A 21,910-nucleotide genomic window follows, 5' to 3' on the forward strand; every position below is an offset into this window, starting at 1 on the left:
TTGCAGGTAAAGGGGCGACTGACAAATGGGGGGCTTTCCAAAGTGAGATAATGAGAGTTCAGAGGTGTTATGTTCCTGTGAGAATGAAGGGTAGGGTGGTAAATGTAGGGTACAATGGATTGATTAAAGATATTGAGCTTCTGGTCAAAAATAAGAAAGAACCATATATTCAATACAGACAACTGGGCTGAAATGAATCTCTTGACAAGTATAAAGAGTGTACGGGCATTCTTAAGAAGGAAGTCAGGAGGACAAGGAGATAGCGCTGGCAGATAGTGTTAAAAATAATCCAGATGTTCCATAAGTACAATGAGAGCAACTAGCGAGACATCGCGCGCCCCCCCCCCTCCCCCCAAGCCCGCGCAACGATCAGCAAGGCTCCCTATGTGTTGAACCCCAGGAGATGGGAGAGATAATAATGAATGTTTTGCCTATGTTTTTACTGTGGAGAAAGAAATGGAAGCTAGAGATCTTGGGGAAACAAATGTTGATGTTTTGAAAACAGTTCACATTACAGAAAAAGAGGTGCTGGAGGGCTTGGAAAACATAAAGGTGGATAAATCTCCAGGACCTGAACAAGTGTATCCCAGGACATTGTGGGAGATTCGGGAAGAAATTGCGGGGCCCCTAGCAGAGACGTTTCTTTGATCATAACAATGGGTGGGCTGCTGGATGACCGGAGAGTAGCTAATATTGTTGTGCCTTTATGTAAGAAGGGATGTAAGGAGAAGCCTGGGAACTATAGACTGGTGAGTCTGACATTGGTGGCGGTAAGTTGTTCTAGGTGATTCTGAAAGTTAGGATTTGCATGCATTTGGAGAGGCAAGGACTGATTTAGGGATAGTCAGCACAGTTTTGTACATGGGAGGTCATGTCTGTCAAACTTGATTTGAGTTGTTTTTTTCGAGGAAGTAACTGAAAAGATTGAGTAGAGTGGTAGACATTGTTTACGTGGACTTCTATAAAGCCTTTGACAGGGTTCTGTATGATGGACTAATTAGTGAAGCTAGATCACGTGGGTTTCAGGTGCCAATTGGATACAAAATTGGCTCGATGGTGGGAGACAGAGGGTGGTGATGGAGGGCTGTTTTTCAGGCTGGAGGCCTGTGACCAATGGTGTAGCACAGTGATGGGTACTGGGTCTATTTGCCATTTATGTAAACAATTCAGATGAACATATAGCAGGCATGGTTAGTAAGTGTGTGCAGAATGTTGGTAAAGTAGACAATGAAGAAGGTAACCTGAGATTGCAAAGAGATTTTGGTCAATGGGCTGATGAGTGGCAGACGGAGTTTAATTTGGATAAATGTGACATGTCTGTTTTACCAAAATACAAGGGTAGAACTTGTACAATTAATGGCTAAGATTGTAGAATGGAGACCTAGGAGTCCAAGTATATAATTCTTTGAAATTTAGGCAGGGTGGTGAAGAAGGTATTTAGCTGCTTGCCTGCATTGCTTAGTACTTTTGAATATAGGAGTTGAGAGACATGTTGAGGTTGTAAAGGACGTTGGTGAATTCCTTTCTGCTGTGCTATGCCCAGTTCTGGCTGCCCTGCTATAGGAAGGACATTATTAAATTTGGAGAAGGTTCAGATAAGATTTACCAGGATGTTGCCAAAAATGGAGAGTTATAGAAATAGGCTGGGACTTCTTTTGCTGGAACGTAGAAGGTTGACGGTGCCTTTTTTTGAGGTTTATAAAATCATGAGGTGCGTAGTTAAGGTGAATGGTAAAGATCTTTTCCCCAGGGCACGGGGAATTCAAAGCTGGGTGGCGTATTTTTAAGGTGAGAGGAAAAAGATTCATAAAGGACATGAGGGGCAACTTGCTTACACAGGATAGGTTGTGTGTGGAATGAACTTCCAGAGGAAGTGCTGGATGCTGGTGCAGTTACAACATTTAAAAGATGTTTGCACAAGTTCATGAACAGGAAAGGTTTGTAGGGATATGGCCAGGAGCTGGCAGGTGGGACTAGTTTAGTTTGGGAAACATAGATAAGTTGGGACCGAAGGGACTGCTTCCACACTTTATGGCTCTTAAGTATTAATGTCCACATTGTCTGTGACTTGTTTGCAACTGTATTTGTGAAACGGCAGCATTTAGGTTTAATTCATTACAATTTGCTTTGGTCAGCCACGACCAAATGTTTGGGGCTGTAGGGGAAGGTAGACTCGACAACTTGCTTTCTAGTAGCACATCTAAAAGTTTAAATGAAATAATCAAACCCTGTTAAGATAATGGACAAGAAGTGTGCCTGTACAAGGGCTGCCTGTATAAGGGGGTAGAGTGGAACAGTCAGAACGTTGGTCAGCTAAGTTGCTGGACCATATAACCCATTCTCCTCTTAGAGCATGACATTTGGGCACGTCCTGAGATGGAACTGAATACAGAACACTGGCTCTCACTTATTCTGTCTCCTGTGGCTGCTTCTCTGCTTCATGTTTCTATCTCTGACTTTGACTTTGAGGATTCAGCACAGTCTGACTGTTAGAGATACTCCCACAAGTTGAGCAGCTTATTTGAACATCTGATTGCCTGCTGTCAATGCTGTTTATAGCCCTTAACATTTTTTTAAGAAAAGCTTTGAAATGGAGTTTGGAATAGAAACTCAAACAGATACTTAAATCCTGTAACCTGATATTACAGTCGACTGCGCAAAGCATTCTTCTGTCTGTAAGTGTGTTATTTTAACATACAGATCCCACACTCGATGTATTTTTGGCTAATTCCTCCTTCATTCAACCTGTATCTGTTTTTTCTTTTTAAATTATGCATGCTTAAGTTAATTTAACATCCAGATAATAAACTAATTTTCAATGAAGTGATGTACTCTTTTTATTAATTCACAGGATGAGTACTTCAGTGGCCAGGCAGCATTTATTGCCCATCCCTAATTGCCCAGGGGACAGTTAGAGTCGACCACATTGATGTGGGTCTGGAGTCACATGTAGGCCAGACCAGGTAAGAGTGGCAGTTTCCTTCCCTAATGGGCATTAATGAACCAGATGGGTTTTTCCAACATTTGACACTAGATTCATGGACTTGGTTAGATGATTACTATCAGATATTTGATATTCTTTTCACTGAATTCAGTATCGATTTGTGGCTGTAGGAATAGCTGGGTCATTTGGATAAGTGGTAGGTGATCCGTACGTCAGTCTGCTAAGGGTCGACTGATTAATGCAATCCAGACTTGAGTACATGGGTGAAAATTGCCTCAGTTTGACTGTGAGCTCCATGGAGTCCTCCATCCTAGGAGCAGAAACTCAGGCACATAGGCAGACGGAAGCTAAGCTGCTACTTTTTGGTTCAGTAGATGATGCTGTTTGGGGTCTAATGTTACTTGAAACTGCTAAAGCAGAGATGAGGGAGCTGTGCCTGGCATTGGATGTCATGTGTCTGACTGGAGTGTGCATGATTCATTTTTTTTTTAAGAAATGGAAAACTACCAACTTTCCACCATTGATCTCCTTCAACTTGTTGTATATACTCTGTGTGATTTGTATGTACTTTTTATCTCACTTATCCATGCTTTGTGGCCTGTGGCTTTTCTGTGTTTCTAAGGTTCATAATTAATTTTGTTAGTACTTCTGTAGCCATGGTGATTTCTTTTCCAACAATTTTTGGGTAGTTAGAAACACCAGTGAGTTCTTGTCAACTTTAGGATTTTTTTTTGCTCTAGCAAGTTAGACAATTGCATCTCATGGTTTCTGTTAGAAATTTCAGGACCGGGAGTGGTTTTTTCCCCTCTGGAGAAACAACTATCGCTTAGAGGGTGAGGTTTTTTGTTTTAATTTTACTTAGTTTGAGCAGCTCTGTCAAGTTTGTGCATGAAGATTATGTATAAAGCAATGGCACTGAGAAGGAAGACTGTAGTAAGGCTAGATTACCTTGGAGTAAGAAGTTACAAGGAGTTCCAAAACTGCGCAGACTACTCCAGGTGTAGTCTCACCGAGGCTGCGTACTATTACAGAAGAATTGCAGCATATTTTGCTTTGTATTTCATGTTGCTGCCTCAGCGCCGGGGACCCGGGTTCGATTCCACCCACGGGCTGTGTGGAGTCTGCACATTCTCCCCATGTCTGTGTGGGTTTCCTCCCACAGTCCAAAGATGTGCAGGCGAGGTAGATTGGCCATGCTAAATTGCCCATAGTGTCCAGGAATGTGTAGATTAGCTGGGTTTTAGGGGGATGGGTCTGGGGGAGTGCTTTGATAGTCGGTATGGACTTGTTGGGTCGAAGGGCCTGTTTCCACACTGTAGGGATTCTATGATGATTCTATGAACTAGGCAATGGTATTCTCATTAGACTGTTAATCCAGAGACCGAGGTAATCCAGCCGTGATAGGAACAAAATCCCGGAATTAAGAATCTAACGATAACCGTGAAGCCAATGCTGATTTGTTGGGGGTAAAAAAAATCATCTGGTCCACAAATGTCCTTTTTAGAGAAAGAAATCTGTCCTCACCTGGTCCTGCCTACATGTGACTCCGGACCCACTGTAACGTGGTTGAGTCTGAACTGCCCTCGAGGCACTTAGGGATGGGCAATAAATGCTGCCTGGTCAGAGAAGCCCTCCCCATGTGAATGAATAAAAACAAACCGAATCAGAGTAGATCGCACTCCGTTGCTTTAGCATGAGGTCAGTATGATGATGTTCAGAAGGATTGGTCACTGGTTTAGAGAACAGCCATGGGCAAGCCAATTTGACTGTGTCTATACAGGTGTTGTTTTGACTTGGTTGTGCAGCCCAGCTCCAGTAAATTCAGTCAAATACTCCCTGTTTCTAGGTCAATTACAGAGTATCATCGTCTTTTAGCTGTGAAATGCGTGGTCTGCCATTCTGAGAGGATGTGGAGTTTGCTGCATGACCCACAGGACCTTGAGAGAGAGAGAGAGAGAGAGAGCAGGAGGGTCAATCTGACAGCGCTGAATACTGAGTGTTTTGCAGCCAAGAAAATAAAGAGATCTTTTTGTGAACTGTTGAACGTTGCACAAGAGGATTTTTCTTTTAAAAAAGCCCAGGATGGCAAAATGATTCTTTCAAATTGGCATTTGCTGTTTTTTTTAAAAAAAATAATAAAGCAAATGTCAGCTGCTTGATTTCTTTGTCAGGCTGCAACCTCCTATTGGATGTGAGGGGTTAGACGTTGTCACTGGAAAACCTCCAGAGCTGTTTTGTGTAAAATGTAACGCGCACACAAAAAAAAATTAGCAGCACCCTGGATGTGGATTCAATGAACAAAGGAAACAAGTAAAATTACATTAAGTTTTAGCGAGGGTTGAGGGGGTGGTCACAAGAAATTGTCTGTCCTGTGCATCGCGGATATGTTGTGATTTTAGAGGCGGTAGGCGTGGAATTTGGTGAGCAAATCCAGACTGAGTTTAGGAACCTTTCTGTCGTCAAACAGGAATGGTAACTTTCTAGATCTTAATGAAGACCCTATTCTGGATCGCTTTTATTGCATGGGGTGTGAATACTCTGATATTTAGAGTAATACAAGAGCCGTCCAGCCCATGTCTCAGCATTATCTCAGCGACTAATCTCCTATTCCTGCAGATTTGAGGACACTTATGGGGTCAGTAACCCTTTCTCTCTTTAGATTGGAAGTGCTGATAGAAAGGTACAATTGAACAGGAGGAGAATGTATGACTCTCTATAGTAATGACTGGAGTGTTGGATATATGCCTTGGCCCAGTTATCCCCACCCACTAACTCCAGTGGAGCTGAAGACTAGAGCTGCGTTTTGGACCCAGCTTCAATCTCCCTATTCCCCGTGTACTACCACCCCCCCCCCCCCCCCCCCCCACACACACACACACACACACACACACACACACACACACACAACCACGGTTTTGTCTATATGTTTCTCCCGTCTCCCCGGCCTCTCTCTTGTACTCTCAGTGGGGATATTTATGGGGATGAGGTAGACGTCTTTTGCCTCAGCCTCCTCCAGCATTCTCATGTGGAGGATGGGAAGCAAATAAATTCTCAATCAGTTGGTTTCCTCTGCCTAATTACTGATTCCACATAATTCCTGTTTGTCAACTCTGCAAGGCTACAGAGTTGAAGCATATTGGCTTCAGTGGAGCAATCTACTGTCTCCTAATTGCACCCATTTCACATCTCTATCACACCTTTACCAATCCTGTTGTCTTTTGCTCTGAGCACCCTTACAATCTGTATCTACTTGTTCCACCTCCCCCACTGCCAACAGCATAAAACCCTTCATGTTCCACCCTAAACATGTCATACCAGACTCGAAATGTTACCTCTGTTTCTGTGTCGACAAATTCTGCCAGACCTGCTAAGTTTCTCTGTTTTTACTAAAGCATTAGCTTTGGCTCTAAATGCATGATCTGTGGGTTTTGAGAGGCACTCATTGTCCCAATCCATCTGTGGCACAGGTCAAACCCTTAAAACACAGGGTCCCCACATCACTTCCATAAACAGAAACCTTACCTGGGCATTGGTGAGTGCCATGAGCTGCAACTATTAAATATTTACCAGCAGATTCCCCGCCCACCTTTTTCAGTCTGGCCTAGAGGTGACTCCAGACCCACAGCAATGTGGTCGGCTTTTTGTTTTCAGTTTTTCTTTTTAAGAGACGGCGCAATGATTCAAATTTGTACTTAAAATTATTTTAAAAATTTAGTTCTTTTGAGAGGAAAAATACAAAAATTTATTTGAAAGGGTAAAAAAAGTACATGACTCTTAATTGCCCTCTGTGCAAATACGGATGGGCAATAAATGTGGTCGTAGGATCTCCACACTGTGGAGTCAGGCCATTGAGCCCGACAAGTCTACACTGACCTTCAGAGTATCTCGCCCAGGCCCATTCACCCGACCCTGACCCTGTAACCCTGCATTTCCTGTGGCTAATGCACCTAACCTGCACATCCCTGAACACTTTGAGAAATTTAGCATGGCCAGTCCACCTAACCCACACATCTTTGGACTGTGGGAGGAACCTGGAGCATCCAGGGAAAATGATCAAACTCCACATGGACAGTCGCCCGAGGTCGGAGTCGATCCCCGGTCCTGGCGCCATGAGTCAGCACTGCTAACCACCGAGTCATCATGCTGTCCTTGCCAGTGACACCCACATGTAATAAATGAATTTAAAAAACTAACTGTAGGCAAAAAAAAATCAAACTTACAATAAATGGTTTTAAATATTTCTAAATAACATTTTGCATCAAGGCTTGACAGTAACAAAGGAAGATGTCAACAAAATGGCTTCTGTCTATAAACCGTATTCCTTTTACTGTTCCAATGTGGAACTTGGTGCTATGGTGGGATGCTTTTCATATCTTTTAACGTGTACATTTCTGTATATCCTTTAGCATTATAGAGCCATACAGCACAGAACCAGGCCCTTCAGCCCAGCTCATCCGTGCTGATCAGATTCCCAAAATAAACATGTCCCACTTGCCTGTGTTTGGCCCGGATCTCTCCGAATCCTCCTTTTATTCATGTACCTGCCCAAACATCTTTTAAATGTTATGAAAGTACTGCCTCTACCCCCTTCCTTTGGCAGTTCATTCCAGATATGAACCATCCTCGATGTGGAAAAAAGTTGTCGCTCTGGTCCCTTTTTAAAAAAATCTTTCCCCTGTCATTTTGAACTCCCACATCACAGGAAAAAGACCATGGTTATCCACTCACTGTATCTGTGCCCCACGTGATTTTATAAACTCCTGTACGGTCACCCCTCAAACTACCACGCTTCGGTATAAAAGTTCCAGCCTATCCAGATAACTCAAACCCTCCAGTCGCGACAACATCCTTTTTGGTAAATCTTCCCGAACACTTTCCAATTTGGCAATATCCTTCCTAGAGCAGGGCAACCAAAACTGTGCGCTGTGCTCCAAAACGTCAAGCAACTTTTTGCTTTCTCCCACTTTTAGGCCTTCTTTTTCATCACTTTCCTCAGTCCAAGCCCCACTTAGGGACAAATGAAAGCCCAAACCATTGATAGCACAACACCTTACGGCTTATTTCTGGTGCTCCAACTGTGGGGGGAAAAACCCTCCAGGTTTCCCGAGTTCTGGGAAAAGCGAAGCCAGCCTCCCTGCACTCTCCATTTTCTGAGACTGGGCAACTCCGTCTTATTAGCACTCACATTTTTGGTTGGCAGGATTGGATCCTTTTGGTGTAGTCATGGTGTTGTTGCCTTGTCGATGGATTAACCCTCCATCGGGAAGGTAGGATCTGTTAGAAACTGCCGCTTGAAATACGCTGAAGTTCACGAGGACACGGATTGAAAATGAAGTTGCAAAAGGTGCTCGTAGAATCCTTACGGTGTGGAAACAGGCCCTTCGGCCCAACAAGTCCACACTGACACTCTGAGCATCCCATCTAGACCCATTCTTCCTCTATGACACAAGCTAACCTACACATCCCTGTGCACTATGGGCGATTTCCCATGGCCAATCCACCGAGCCTGCACGAGTAAGCTCAACACCGACATGGGGAGAATGTGCAAACTCTGCACAGACAGTCACCTGAGGGTGGAATCAAACCTGACTTCCTAGTGCTGTGAGGCAGCAGTGCTAACCACTGAGCCACCGTACTGCCTACCGTGTTACATGAATACAAGCCCCCACCTGTTGCCCTTTGTCCTGGCCAGCCTTTACTACTTTCCAGTTACTATTATGGGCACCTCTACAAATCCTGAAGCCAAAAATGTAAACTTCTGTTGGAGCACACAAGTCCAAATGAAGACAACTGCATTGGTGGAGGATGCCAGCCCATATTATTCTGTACACTGAAGAAAGACATGAATTAACATAGAACCTGCAACAGACTCAGGATGTCCCAAAGTGCTTTATAACTGATTAAAAGTCCCTTTTTGAAGTGCAGTCACTTTTGTAATGAAGGAAACATGGCAGCACAGCAAGATCCCACAAGCAGCAATGTGTTAATGAGTGTATTATTTTCTGGAAAAAAAAATCGATTGAGGGGTAAATATTTTCCTAGGAGCCCTGGGTAGCTCACCAGCTCTTCTGTGAATTAATGCCGTGGGGGTCACCTGAGACGGTAGGATTTAGGGGACTTGTCACAGTCGATGAGGATAGGTTATTTACATTTGTGGGCCACAGGGCATAATCTCAAAATAAGGGGTCACCCATTTAAGACCAAGATGAGGAGGAAATTCTGCTGAGGGGAGTGAATCAGCAGACTTACTGCAAAGGGCTGTCGTGGCCAGATCATTCAATGTATTCAAGGCTAATTTTTAGATGGGGTTTTTTTAATCACGAAGGAACTTTTTAAATTCATTTTATGAGATGTGGGCATCACTGGCTAGGCCATCATTTATTGCCCAGAGGGCAGTTCAGAGTCAACCATATTGCTGTGGCTCTGGGGTCACATGTAGACCAGACCAGGTAAGGATGGCAGTTTCCTTCCCCAAAGGGCATTAGCGAACCACGGTATTATTTCCAACAATTGACTGTGGTTTCATGGTCATTAGTGGATTCTTAATTCCAGGCTTAATTTCATTGAATTCGAATTCCATCACCGACCGCGGTGGAATTTGGACCAGAGTCCCCAGAACATGACCGGGCCGCTGGATTAACAGTCCAGTGTCGATACCGCTAGGACATCACCTCCCACCTCCTGGAAAAAGGGCAGAAAAGTAGACCTGAGGTTTGTCAAATCACTCAGGGTCTCATTCAAAGTCAGGGTTGACCCGATGGGCTCAATGGCCTACATCAACTCTTACATTTAAAGCCTTAACATCTCATTTTTGAAGTGGTGGAACGTATTGGAAGAGCAGTTAACAAATCATGTGGGACCTTGGGTTTTACAAGTTGAGCTACAAAGCAGGGAACTGATGCTGAATGTCTGTCCCTGGAGCTCTGGTTGGGCCACACCTTCTGTATCACATCCAGTAGTGGGCACCAGACTTTGGAACGAGATATGTGAAGGTGCAGAGGAGATTTGTGAGAACTGCTCCAGAGATTTTAGGTTACAGACAATGGAGCTATTCTCCTTGGATCAAGGTATATTTGGTTTGGTTCTCATAAGTTCAGGTGAAGTAAACAATGGAAAGCTAGCTCCACTGGAATTTCCTATAAGAAAGGCATCACAGATTTAAGGTTTTGGGCAAGAGGTGCAGGAGGATGTGAGAAAGAGATTTTGTTTTTAAGCATTAAATGGGAATAACTAGGAACTCTTGGCCTGTGGGGACAGTGCGAGTTGAAATGAAGAATGATTTTTGAAAGGAAATTGGATGGGCCCTTTTGCGAGAATACTTATGGACATGTATCCTGACTGACTTGTTGTACAGCAGAGAGAGCTAGCATGGGGCCAGTTCCTGAAGGACTCTGGGCTCTGAAAGATGGGGCCTATGGCAGTGTGGCACTCTGTCTATACTGCGCTGGCATGGCAGCGGACATTTGTGTCCCTGACTCGGAGGTTTGTGGGTTCAATCCTCTCTCACCACTGCAGTGTGCTGCCTACTGAGCCACAATTAGGCTTCACAGCACAGTGCTGCATTAAAACACCACAGGGCACTGCTGAGTGAATCTGAGCAAAGATGGACAAAGAAATTCATCTCGCATGTCCCTTCCTCAGACAAAGAGCAAGCTCTGCTTATTCTGTGTGGAATATTTAATACAGGTCCTATCCGTGCTCTACTGATTAAATATAGGCCCTTTTCTGCATTGGCCTGATACAGCTCCAGGTGGGTGAGATGCTGAGACTTGAGTGTGACCTCTTTCTCTGCAGAGAAAGAGCCATTAGCCCGGCCCCACCGTGTGTCTGCGCACTCTCTCGTTAGCTGGATCTGCTGACTTTAGCACTTTCTGACAGCCTGCTGACCTTGGCTTCTCTCCTTTAGCTGCAGCAACCCTGAGACACGCATGTGCTCTCTCTCTGGCCGACTGTGCTGACCTCTCACCCGTTACACTGGCAGGATGCGAGTCAGTCACAGGACAGATGTTACTGCAAACTTGCATGACTCTGTTGTGCAGTGTGTGGTGGGTTCTGGCTTCTAGCGTTGTCAGACAGCATGTGCAGTGAAGCACAGAAGCAAATTCTCATTTCTTCAGCCTGAACCACTGTTGTGTCCCTGTGGGGCTAAACTAAACAAAAGGCAGAGGGGGAGGAACCTGGCAGGGAAAGTTAGCCGGTATTGCATGTTGGGTGTATGAATTTGCCCACATTTAGAAAGCAGAAAGAGGTACTTATCTTCCCACTTGGTTCAACAATAAAAAGGAGAACATGTGGTCACACTGTTCTTTTGTCAGTCTAATGAGCTGCTTTGTGTTTGTTCCCCTGAAGTATGACTGATTTCTACTATTATTCCGTAATTATGAACACCGATGGGTAAGGCTGGATATTTCGTCAGGGAGCTCAAGGGAAGGGGTAAAGAATGCTTGATCAGATCTGCCCCCCGTTTCTCTGCAAAACGAATGGGGCAAAACGTACCCCTCAGTCACCAGCTAACATTAAATTTGGCAGAAGGCAAGGGTTTTGCAAAGTGACATCTTCTAAGAAAATACTTTCTGTAATGTGAGTGCTGACTGTATAGTTTAAATTTTATAAATTGTCACCAGCTTGCCGCGGCTTGGAAATGGTGCCTTGCATTTATGTTGTGCAGCGAAGGATAAAAAAGAATTTAAAAGTCACAGGTTGTGCTGTGACTGCTGCCTTAATGTTCACTATCGACTGGAACGTCTCGAGTCGTTTATCAGCTGGTCTCAGCTTTCCATAGCGTGAGCTGATCAGCAGCTCAGCTCTCAGCTGAGTGGATGATATAATGTAAAGGGGAGGGGGCTTATCATATGATTCAGCACAGATGGGATTATAGACTGTGGGTGTGACGTGCTTTTGACAGTGTGTACTCATTCTGCACTAACTGGCTCCTTGCAAGTTGACCCAAGTGTCTGTCTGTCTCTGTCTCTGTCTCTGTCTCTCTCTCTCTCTCTCTCTCTCAAAGTCAGTGACATTCACAATTAAAGCATTTAGCGAGTGGCCCTATCAAGCGGCGAGGACAAATGGGATGTAAAGTAAGAGCTCTTGGGAGTTTAGATTCCTCAGCTTGCCGCAGTCACTCCAATTCAATTGGTGAATCTACACGGCCCAACTTGCACAAGACGTCAGGGTTTCTGCAAACTGTGGGGAGGAGGTACATTTGAAACAGTCATAGAATCGAAATCATGGAAGAAATGACAAAAACAAAACTTTCAGTGTTTTGAGCCTGTGATGTCAAGTTTATATCTCAAATGTCACTGCACAGCAGCTATAATTTGCTTGTGGTGACCCAGGAAGTTGGAGGATTCATATTTGGGGCTCGTTTAGACGACAATGGTTTCTATTTTTAGGTGATTCACAGTAAGAAAAAGAAACCTTTCAAGGACTGGTCGTGAAATTACTCCTCTTCTGACACTGCTCATCAACAGTTCAAGGTAGGATGTTTGGATATGACTTATTTCATGCTTGAATACTTAAAGGAATGATCACAGTTTTGGTATTGAAGCATGTGTGGTCAAGAGGATACAGAGTGAAGGGAGTCAGTCTCCCCTGCATTGTGCACCAGATTGTTTCGTTAATTCATGGGAAATGCAGTAATCTTGCTCTTACGCATTTGGTTTAACAAAGTTGGCTTTTGTTTTGAACCAGAAATGCTGTTGTAGATTCAGATCTCAGTCTGTATGCCCAGGAACCAACATTGTTAAATTGCTTCACTTTAGAACTGTCAGTTTGTAGCATCACGTTATAAAAAAGCCATAAAAGGGAGATATATTCTTGAAAGAAACACCATTGTCTTCCAGTTGATGGTGAATAACTTGACCAGAGATCTCCCAGCCCAAAATAAACAGAGAAATGCTAGAAATGCATTGCAGACCCATCAGCCTCCGAACGGAGAAAACCGAACACTTAGCAGTTAAGGTGGATAGAGAAATTGGATTAACATAGTACCTTTTTATATCCTCATAATGCCTTTGAGCCAATGTGATTTTGCAGGAAACGCCAACAGCCATTTTGTGCACACCAAAAACAATGAGGATAAATCACTGACTCTTGGCCTGGTGGTTATTGGTTGCAGGAGGAGTGTTGGATGTTTCATAATTGAGAGATTGGGAGAAAGTAGTTCTGCTGTCTCAGGAACCCAATGGCTAGAGGACTCTGGAGGAGGTGGTGGTATAGTGGTTATGCCACTGTGCGAGAAATGTAGAACCTAAAGCTAATGATCTGGGGACATGGGTTTGAATCTCACCTTTCGCTAGATGATGAAATTTGAATTCAATAAAACAAATGCAGATTAAAGGTTGACCCAGCCCACTTGCAGACCCAACTCTAACCAACATCCATCCTCTGGAGGGCACAAACATCCCAACCCTTCCTGGCAATAGCAGGAAGCTCCTGGCTATGGCAAAATGATGTCTGGTGCCTCGACATGTCTCGCTCCCTGCCTTTACCGCCGACCTCGCCCTCTGTGTCTCAGCCCTCGCCCCCGTCCCTTCTGTCGACCTCACTCTCTCTGCCCTCGCCCTCTTCCACCCTTTCTCCCCATCCCACTTGGCATCTTTCTGGATGGTGGCATCAATTCCCCAGCTGCCCACTGCTCCTCCAATCACAGGTTCTTTTCAATGCTTGATGTTGAAAGGCTCAGTGCAAAAACTGGAGGATAAACAAACCAGTGTTGTGGTTAATTTTCTGCTTACAGTAGGCATGGATTCCATGTGTCACTATAATAATTGTAGAATCCCTACAGTGTGGAAACAGGCCCTTTGGCCCAACAAGTCCACCCTGACCCTTGGAGCATCCCACCCAGACCCATCCCCTGCTTTAACCCATCTAATCTACACATCCTTGAACACCACAGGCAATTTAGCATGGCCAGTCCACCTCGCCCGCGCATGTTTGGATTGTGGGAGGAAACCCAGGCAGACACAGGTGGAGTGTGCAGACTCCACACAGTCACCCAAGGGTGGAATTGAACCTGGGTCCCTGTCACTGTGAGGCAGCAGTGCTAACCGCTGAGCCACTGTGCTGCCCCAAGTGTGTGTCTGTGTGTGTGTGTCTGTGTGTGTGTGTGTGTGTCCTAGTGAGTCCGACGCAGAGATCCGGAACAAGCATCTTGGAACTCTTCCTGTCAATGACAGTTAGTTAATTATTTAAGCCCCAGGGAGATAAGAGGCTCCTCAGTATTTGCGACGGCTACTTCAGTTCAGAGGTTAGTTTCAGTGTCTATCTATTCACAGGGAGTGTCTTTTTTCTTAAAAAAAATAAAGAACCATTGGAAATTCAAGACAAGAACAGAAATTACTGGAGAAGCTCAGCAGCATCAGTGGGGAGAGAGAAAAATAGACTTCAAGTTTCTAGTCCAGTGACCCTCGTTCAGTTTTTTTTTTAAATTCATTTTCGTACTGAGAGACCTGAGGATATAACAACTCTGGCCGGGGTGCTTTTTACTTCTTCTTTGGATGAGGTCTAAAAAGTGAGGCCCTGTCAGTCCCTATCAAGTGAACACAAAAGATCCCAAAGCATTATTTTGGAAAGAGCAAGGACCTTGCCTGTGACATCTGGCCCATATTTTTACGTGAAGGCACATCACTAAAAACAGATGATCGAGTCATTATCACATTGCTGTTTGCTGGAGCTTGCTGTGTACAGATTGGTTGCTGTGTTTCTGATATTGTGTCAGTGACAACATGTCAGAAGCATCTCTCGGGATATTTCACAATGCTTTACAGCCAAAGGTTGTGAAAGTTGCTATAGAAATGTAAGTTGACACCATACACCAGCAACTGTCACACAGACCTTCAATCACTAGATCAAGTAATTTGTCTTTTTTTTTACTCGTTGACAGATTACTGGCTGTGTGATCAGTTATGACCATCCCATCACTAACTTCTCTAGAGAAGGTGGTGGTGAGCTGCCTTCCTGAGCCACCATGAAAAAAACTAGATCTAACCAACGTTGATAGGTCAGCAACAGAGAGGTGCAGCTGGCTTTAGGCTTCCCCTTAGTAATTGCGGCTTGCGTTTGCTTTGGAAAGTTCCCGCGCTCCACACAGTGTGATCTTCACCTGCATCCTCAATGATGTCGTCATCATCTACATCTTCGATAGGTTACAGCACAGAAAGAGGCCACTCAACCCAGCATGTCTGTGCCAGCCCTCTGCAAGACCAACCTGGCTGGTGCCACTTTCCTGCCACTTAGCCCTGCAAGGGTGGCACGGGTGGCTCAGTGGTTAGCACTGCTGTCTCACAGTACCAGGGACTCCAGTTCACTTCCACCCTCCAGGTGACTGTCTGTGTGGAGTTTGCACATTTTCACTGTGTCTGCATGGGTTTTCTCTGACAGTTCAAAAATGTGCAGGTTGGATGGATTGGCCATCCTAAATTGCCCATAGTGTCCAGGGATATTTGGATTAGGGGAATTAGCCATGGAAAAGTGCAGAGTTACACGATAGGCTAGGAGGGTGGGTTAGAGTAGGATGCCCTTCAGGGTCAGTGTGGACTCGATGGGTTGAATGGCCTGGTACCACACTCATGGGATTAAATGTTTCTTGAATTATTCAGTTACCTTTTTTATAATCAGTGTTTGAATCTGCCCTGCACCAGCCCCTCAGGCAGTACATTGGACATCCTAAACCATCACTGTGTAAGGAAGTTTCCCCAGGTTGTCGCTACTCCTTATCCTGTTCAGCAGTGCAGCCCTTTTTGGCTCTCATCCTTTCTGCTAACAGTAACTTTTTGTTAAATCCCCCTATCCATTTTTGTCCAGATCCTTCCTGATATTGAAAGCCCACTACCCAAACATTCTGTCAATCTTCTGTCCTGCAAGGAAGTGCGAGTTGACTGCATCGTCAGGAATCAGTAACACCCTAAGACAGCTAGTCCCCAGGTCTGTGCCATTCTCCGCTGCCGTGTGCTTCACAAGGAGAGCCATCATCTCGGATTCTTCTGGGCTGGTATAGGATGTGAGAGCAGGGATGTACTGCTCAGGCTGTATAAGGCTGTAGTCAGATCTCATTCTGAATGCTTGAGTGGTTTTGGGCTCTGTATCTAACGAGGGATGTGCTGGCATTGGAGGGTGTCCAAAGGAGGTTTACAGGAATGATCCTGGGGATGAAAGGCTTGTCATATGAGGAGCAGTTGAGGACTCTGGGTCTGTACCCAATGGAGTTCAGAAGGATGATTGAGATCTCACTGAAACTTAGAGCACTGAATAGAGTGGATGTGGGGAAGGTGCTTTCACCAGAGGAAGAGACTAGGACCTAAGGGCACAGCCTCCGGGTGAAGGGAGGACCCTTTAGAACTGAGATGAGGACGCATTTCTTCAGTCAGAGGCTGATGAATCTGTGGAGCTCATTACTGCAGAGCACTGTAGAGGCCAAGTCATTGAGCATCTTTAAGACCGAGATAGGTTTTCGATTAGCAAGGGGACCAAGGGTTATAGGGAGAACGGCGGAGAATGGCTTAAGAAGTGTGTCAGCGTGGTGGAGTAGACATAATGAGCTGAGTGGCCTAATTCTGCTCCCCTATCTGAAGGTTTAATGGTCTAATTCTGACCTAATTTACTGAACAGACAGTGTGCACTCAGAACTACACTGGTCACAAAAGATTGACTGGAAGACAACCGTCTCTTCCTGTGGACAGCAAGATTTAGAATGGTACCTTGATATAGAGTGATTGGCATCTTGCCTGCTATTGTGTGGTAAGTGGTTTGCATTTATATAGCACCATTTTATAAGAGCGTCCAAAAACATCGTCCAGCAGCAAAGCAGACTGTTGTTGGATGAACAGTTGTGGCAGCTAGTTTGCACAGCAGGTCCATAAGGGGATGTAGAAACAGTGGTCACAAACTCTGTTTATGGCGATGGGGCCAACTGTTCTTCTATCAGTGGTGCAGTGGGATCTTTCTGTGCTGCACGTGATCTGATTGAGTTTGTAGCTCGAAGAAGGTCCCAGCAATGCTGCATTCACTCGGCACTGGCTATGAAGTGTCACACAATGAATGGCAGTGTGAGCTGGATAACATTTCAGTTGACTCTCTCCTGTGTGTGGTGGATTTAAATCCCGAAAGTGAAGCTGTGAGGTAAGGAGAACGGGATCAGGTGATGTTATTCTGTCATCTGGATGTTGTGACGAAACCAAAGGAGGGAACACATTAATTCATGTCTCTCAGCGGAAGAAGAATATTCTTTTTGGGGTTAAAAAAAACCTACATTCATGTAGCGCCTACCATGACATCCCAAATAGCCATTTTAGTTTATTTATCTTTAACTTGCTGTGATTGCGGTAACATAGGAAACACTGTAACCCATTCTGTGCTCCATCAAGCTCCCACTTGTGACAATGTCCAGATAAACATGCCTTTGAGTCATTGGTTAAAGGGGGCAAACATTGAGGCAGGACATTGGAGAGAGCGCCCCCCGCTCCTTTCTTTCAAAACAGTACTTTTGTGATATTCCCCCATTAGTCAGCAAGGTGTGGGACATTGTGGGGGAAGTGAGCAGGAGTCTAGCAGCAGACTTATTGATGGGCTGAAGATTATAGAGAATGAAGGTTGTGAGTCTGGCCGTTTAAATAGCCTCATCAGGTAATAGTGAAGTCAGGTTGAATATTATTATCAACAAATAGGGAAGGCAATCGTCCCTAGTGGTATTATTAATCCAGAGACCCAAGAAATGGTCTAGGGACCTGGGTTGGAATCCTGCCATGGCAAATGATGGAAATTAAATTCAATTAATGGGTATATGAAGAGTAAGGGTTGACAGGGATGTGGGCCAAATGCTGGCAAATGGGATTAGATTAATTTAGGATATCTGGTCAGCATGGACGAGTTGGACCGAAGGGTTTGCTTTCATGCTGTACATCTCTACGATTCTATGACAATAAAAGTCTGGAATGAGGAGTCTGATAATGACCATGGAACGGTTGCCAATTTTGGGAAATCCCACGTGGAAACTGCCATCCTCACCTGCCCTGGTCTATATGTGACTCCAGACCCATGGTAATATGGGTGACTGTTAACTGGGACAGGACGGACAGGAAGTGCTGACCCAGCCAGCGAAGTTCTCCTCCCATGAATTAAAACAAATGGATTCACCTGTCAAAGGAGGTGGCTATCAGAGTTTCAGAAGGGCATATGCAATGTTTGAGGTGGTTCATACATGACCTCTGTTCCTCATTCTGTGGTCGGGGCCTGACGCCTCTATGGCATCTTTGTAAATTCTACTCCAGATCCCGAAATCAAAATTCTTTATTTTTGAAACAGAAACCTAGCAATTGACAGGACACGAAAAATAAATTGGCTTCTGGTTTCTTGGGACAGGCCACGTATGAACTAGGTAAGCAAATCAAAACTGTTTCGTAAACATAATATCTGAAGCAGAGACACTCCCAGATTGTAAAGCACCACAAGAAACTGTGTGTTCCTCACTTCTTCAGCATTTTTGACATCATGCCAAAGGTAACAGAGGGTTAAGAGTGTGTCACCAATTCCTTGAGGATCCAGTTGAATTTAGAGTTAATTATTTTTCTGGAATTTTCTTTGGGAAATCCTATGGTTACCTACTCTCCAATCTTCGCAACTTATTTTCCTCACTTTCATTAACTACCTGTTCCGGGGTTGTAGGCCATTCCCTGCTGAGAGGCCGGATCAATTGATCTGCCCCCAATCAATGTTAGTTCAGTGGGTGTTAGTAGCTAATATGTTTTCATTTAGTTTCCAAGTGTTAGTACATTCCCATTTCAGGAAAGGCTTTTATTCTGTCTAAAGGCTTTGGGACAGAATGTGTTCACGACAGGCGCTACATAAATGGGTGTCTTTCCCTTCTGACTTGCCTTCTGTTTTCCCCTACTGCCTTTGGGTGAAACTTTGCATCCTCATGTTCATTTAGCTCCATGGCCTTGTCTCTTGGTCACTCTGTAAGCTTACTGCTGCTCTTCCTCCCAAACTGTCAGTCTTGTGTGAAAAAGGGTCACTGGACCCGAAACATTAGCTCTGTTTTCTCCTCCGCAGATGCTGCCAGACCTGCTGAGCTTTTCCAGCAACTTTGTTTTTGTTCCTGACTTACAGCATCTGCAGTTCTTTTGGTTTTTAGTCTTGTGTGAGTGTCGTTGCATTCCTCCCACCATTGGCAACCACGTTACCTCCTGGAAACTTTCCTTCAAACCCTCGCACCTCATCACCCACCTCCTATGGCCAACTTTCAAATCCACTTCTTTGATATAATTTTTGATAACCCACACCACCTTAGCCTGCTCTCAGTCTCTGTTTTGTCTCCGTGTCCATTTTGGATATATTCCCCTTGGAATGTCTTAGAGTCCATGAGTTGGTGCGGTTGTGGAAATGAGGAGCCATCAGTGGTGACAAAGTGCCTTCACTAAAACAAATTGGAGGCTCAAAAAGCAACCAATGTACTCATTTTCTGGGGAAAGAAACTGCTTTAGTGAAGCTGGTGAGGAAAGCAGAAGTGATGGGCCTGACAATCTCATTAACAGGCTTCCTCACTTCATCTAACCGTGCCCTGTTTTGTGACAATCAATTTAAATCCGTGATATTCCCCATTCGCAAAGCAACGTTAGCTGTTTATTTGCGCAGTTTTTTTTTTTGCCACTTTCTTCTTTCATTCTATTAATGTATTATTTTTCCATTCTGAATGAATAGAGCATACGAACTGTTGACTAGCTGTTTTCTGTTGTCCTTCTGGCTTTGCCTAACCCCTGAGTGCCTTCCTGTCCTTTCTTGACTTTATTTTTCATCATTTCTCCATGCCCAGTTCTTTCTGTTCTGTCTGTGAGAGTGTGTCTGTGTAAAGGGTTAAACATATTAACTATGGAGACCATGAAGTAAGGTGTAACAGTACCTAAGGAGTGTTAATCGCTGGTTGAACTGAATTCCAGAGTGTTTCCCAACAGTATTGTGAGCCAAGCCGGGTCGAAGTTTGACTGAATAAAGCAGGAATGTGTTCTATGTGGGAATGATTGGCACCTCGGCAATCTTGTGTCTGATAAACCACTCACCCAACCAGTTTGCATGCTTGCAATATTTGTACCTGTCACGACACACCTGTGAATGAAGAGACGTATCAGTCAGTATTGACAGAATGCAAAGTTAATTGGAATCACATCAGCTGAACTGAGAACCTCCCCATGGTTGGCTTAATTTAAATTCTGTTTGCATTTCTCTACGTGATATCTAAGGCTTGGTGACTTTCATACTCATAAAGACTGGCTTTAAGAGCCTGAGATATTGAGAATGTTGGAATGGTAGGAGTTAACAAACGCTGAAAGGGTTTTGCACAGTGCGTGTCTCAGAATGGTCTACTGTCTTCCTCGTACATTCCAAACTTTACCCCCCTCCCCCCCCAACCTCCCGCCACACACTCACCCCAGTGATCATTTCCCGTGTTGGCAAAGGGCATTAGAGAATTTAAACTTGCTTCCCAAAATAACTGTGCCGAGGGGAATGCCAGCTGACTGGTTTAGAATTTGGCACTTACTTTGCTTGTGCCAGTTTTCTAGCCTGCTCCTAGTTCTTTCTGGCTATTGAGCTTTGCATTTTATGTCTCCTTTCTGTTTTGTACCCAGTATGACTCCAGTCTTTAAAAGTGCCGCAGGCAAATGGGGAGTAAAGTTGAGGACTGAAATGTGAGGGTGTAGTGACTCATGGTTAGGTGTGGTTTCTGCCACTGTCGAAGTGTCACTCGTGTGTATAAAGTATATCAGCTGGATGCTCGCCGACTGAGCAGTGAGCCCCCAACTGCAGGTAAGACAGGAAGGTGCCACAACGCTACGTTTCAGCCAGGAAGACGTGAGCTGTCCCTATGGGCTCCAGAAGATATCTTTGGAACCAGATGTGACACATCGGCTTGTTCAAGCAGACAGGTAGAGACTTCCCTCCTTATGTCCCCATCTTGTCAAAGTTTATTGTTTCGACCTTTATCCGTTCGGTCTGAAGGAAGTGCTTTATTATTTATGTAGAGGCATCTGTGCAACCTGCTGGTACAGGATATCCTTCTGCATGCTTTTCTCTTTCTCGTTAATCCAGTCATAACTGCACTTAGCGGGATGTGGATTTTGACTGAGCTAGTCCCCCCTTCAGTCTGTGTTGCTTCACCACTTTTAGTTCAGTGGTATTTTATTGACTGCACCGATTTGTGTGCAGTGTCCTAAAGGTGTGAATTCAGCATCATTCTGTTCGTGCGGAAAAATAATGGGCCAGAACAGCATAAGCGAATCATTTTTAGCTGGTGATTTAAAATGCGCCACATGTGTGGCTAGTGTCAGTCTGAGGGGGCAGAAGGCAGTGGTGAAGGAGTTCCAGATGTCAGACCTTTCAGGTGTGTGTGTGTGTGTGTTGGGGGGGGGGGGGCGCGGTCTGGGGCAGGTAATGTTGGACTGGGGGTGGACAAAGTCAGAAGTCACATGACACCAGGTTATAGTCCAACAGGTTTATTCAAAAACACAAGCTTTTGGAGCACAGCCCCTTCGTCAGGTTGTGATTTCAAATAAACCTGTTGGACTGTAACTAGGTATCGTGTGACTTCTGAGCTAATGTGCGCGCTTGAGAAATGCACAGTTTATGACCCAACTGATTTAAAATTGCTAGAGCGCGAATCTTTTACAAAATGCCATTTCCAAGACAGCAGTTATGTCAAGGCTTTGGTGAAATTTCAAACCTGTCTTGGGGTTGGGGGTGGTGATTGGAACTGATTGCAAATTCCATGCCTTTTATTTTGTAAGCTTCCCAGTGGCCATCCTTTCACCAGGTGGTTACTGGATGATGACCCTCTGCAGAAAAATGGCTCCTCTGTGGGCCATTTCCAACAACAAGCCATGTGAGTCTTTGAAATTCCCTCCCTCAAAAGGTAGTGCATGCAGAATTGATAAATATTTTGAAGGTAGAGCTAGGTATATTCTTGCTGACTGGAGTGGG

General features: G+C 44.6%; 1 protein-coding gene across 3 annotated transcripts in view; it reads left to right on the forward strand.

Moving 5' to 3' along the window:
* The window catches only part of gpr157 (G protein-coupled receptor 157), a 161,064-nt gene that overhangs the window by 57,271 nt on the left and 81,883 nt on the right, over positions 1 to 21,910 (forward strand). The window contains exons 3-4 of one of the 3 annotated variants that reach the window (XM_059638026.1): positions 2,852 to 2,963; positions 12,337 to 12,420. The gene's annotated coding sequence lies outside the window, so the exon portion shown is untranslated. Of the gene's footprint in view, positions 1 to 2,851; positions 2,964 to 11,895; positions 12,421 to 20,727; positions 20,860 to 21,910 lie in introns of those variants that run through there. The other 2 variants (XM_059638027.1, XM_059638025.1) reach the window with 2 other exon arrangements.

This window comes from Stegostoma tigrinum, chromosome 28 (assembly GCF_030684315.1).
Source record: "Stegostoma tigrinum isolate sSteTig4 chromosome 28, sSteTig4.hap1, whole genome shotgun sequence".
Taxonomy (NCBI): domain Eukaryota; kingdom Metazoa; phylum Chordata; class Chondrichthyes; order Orectolobiformes; family Stegostomatidae; genus Stegostoma; species Stegostoma tigrinum.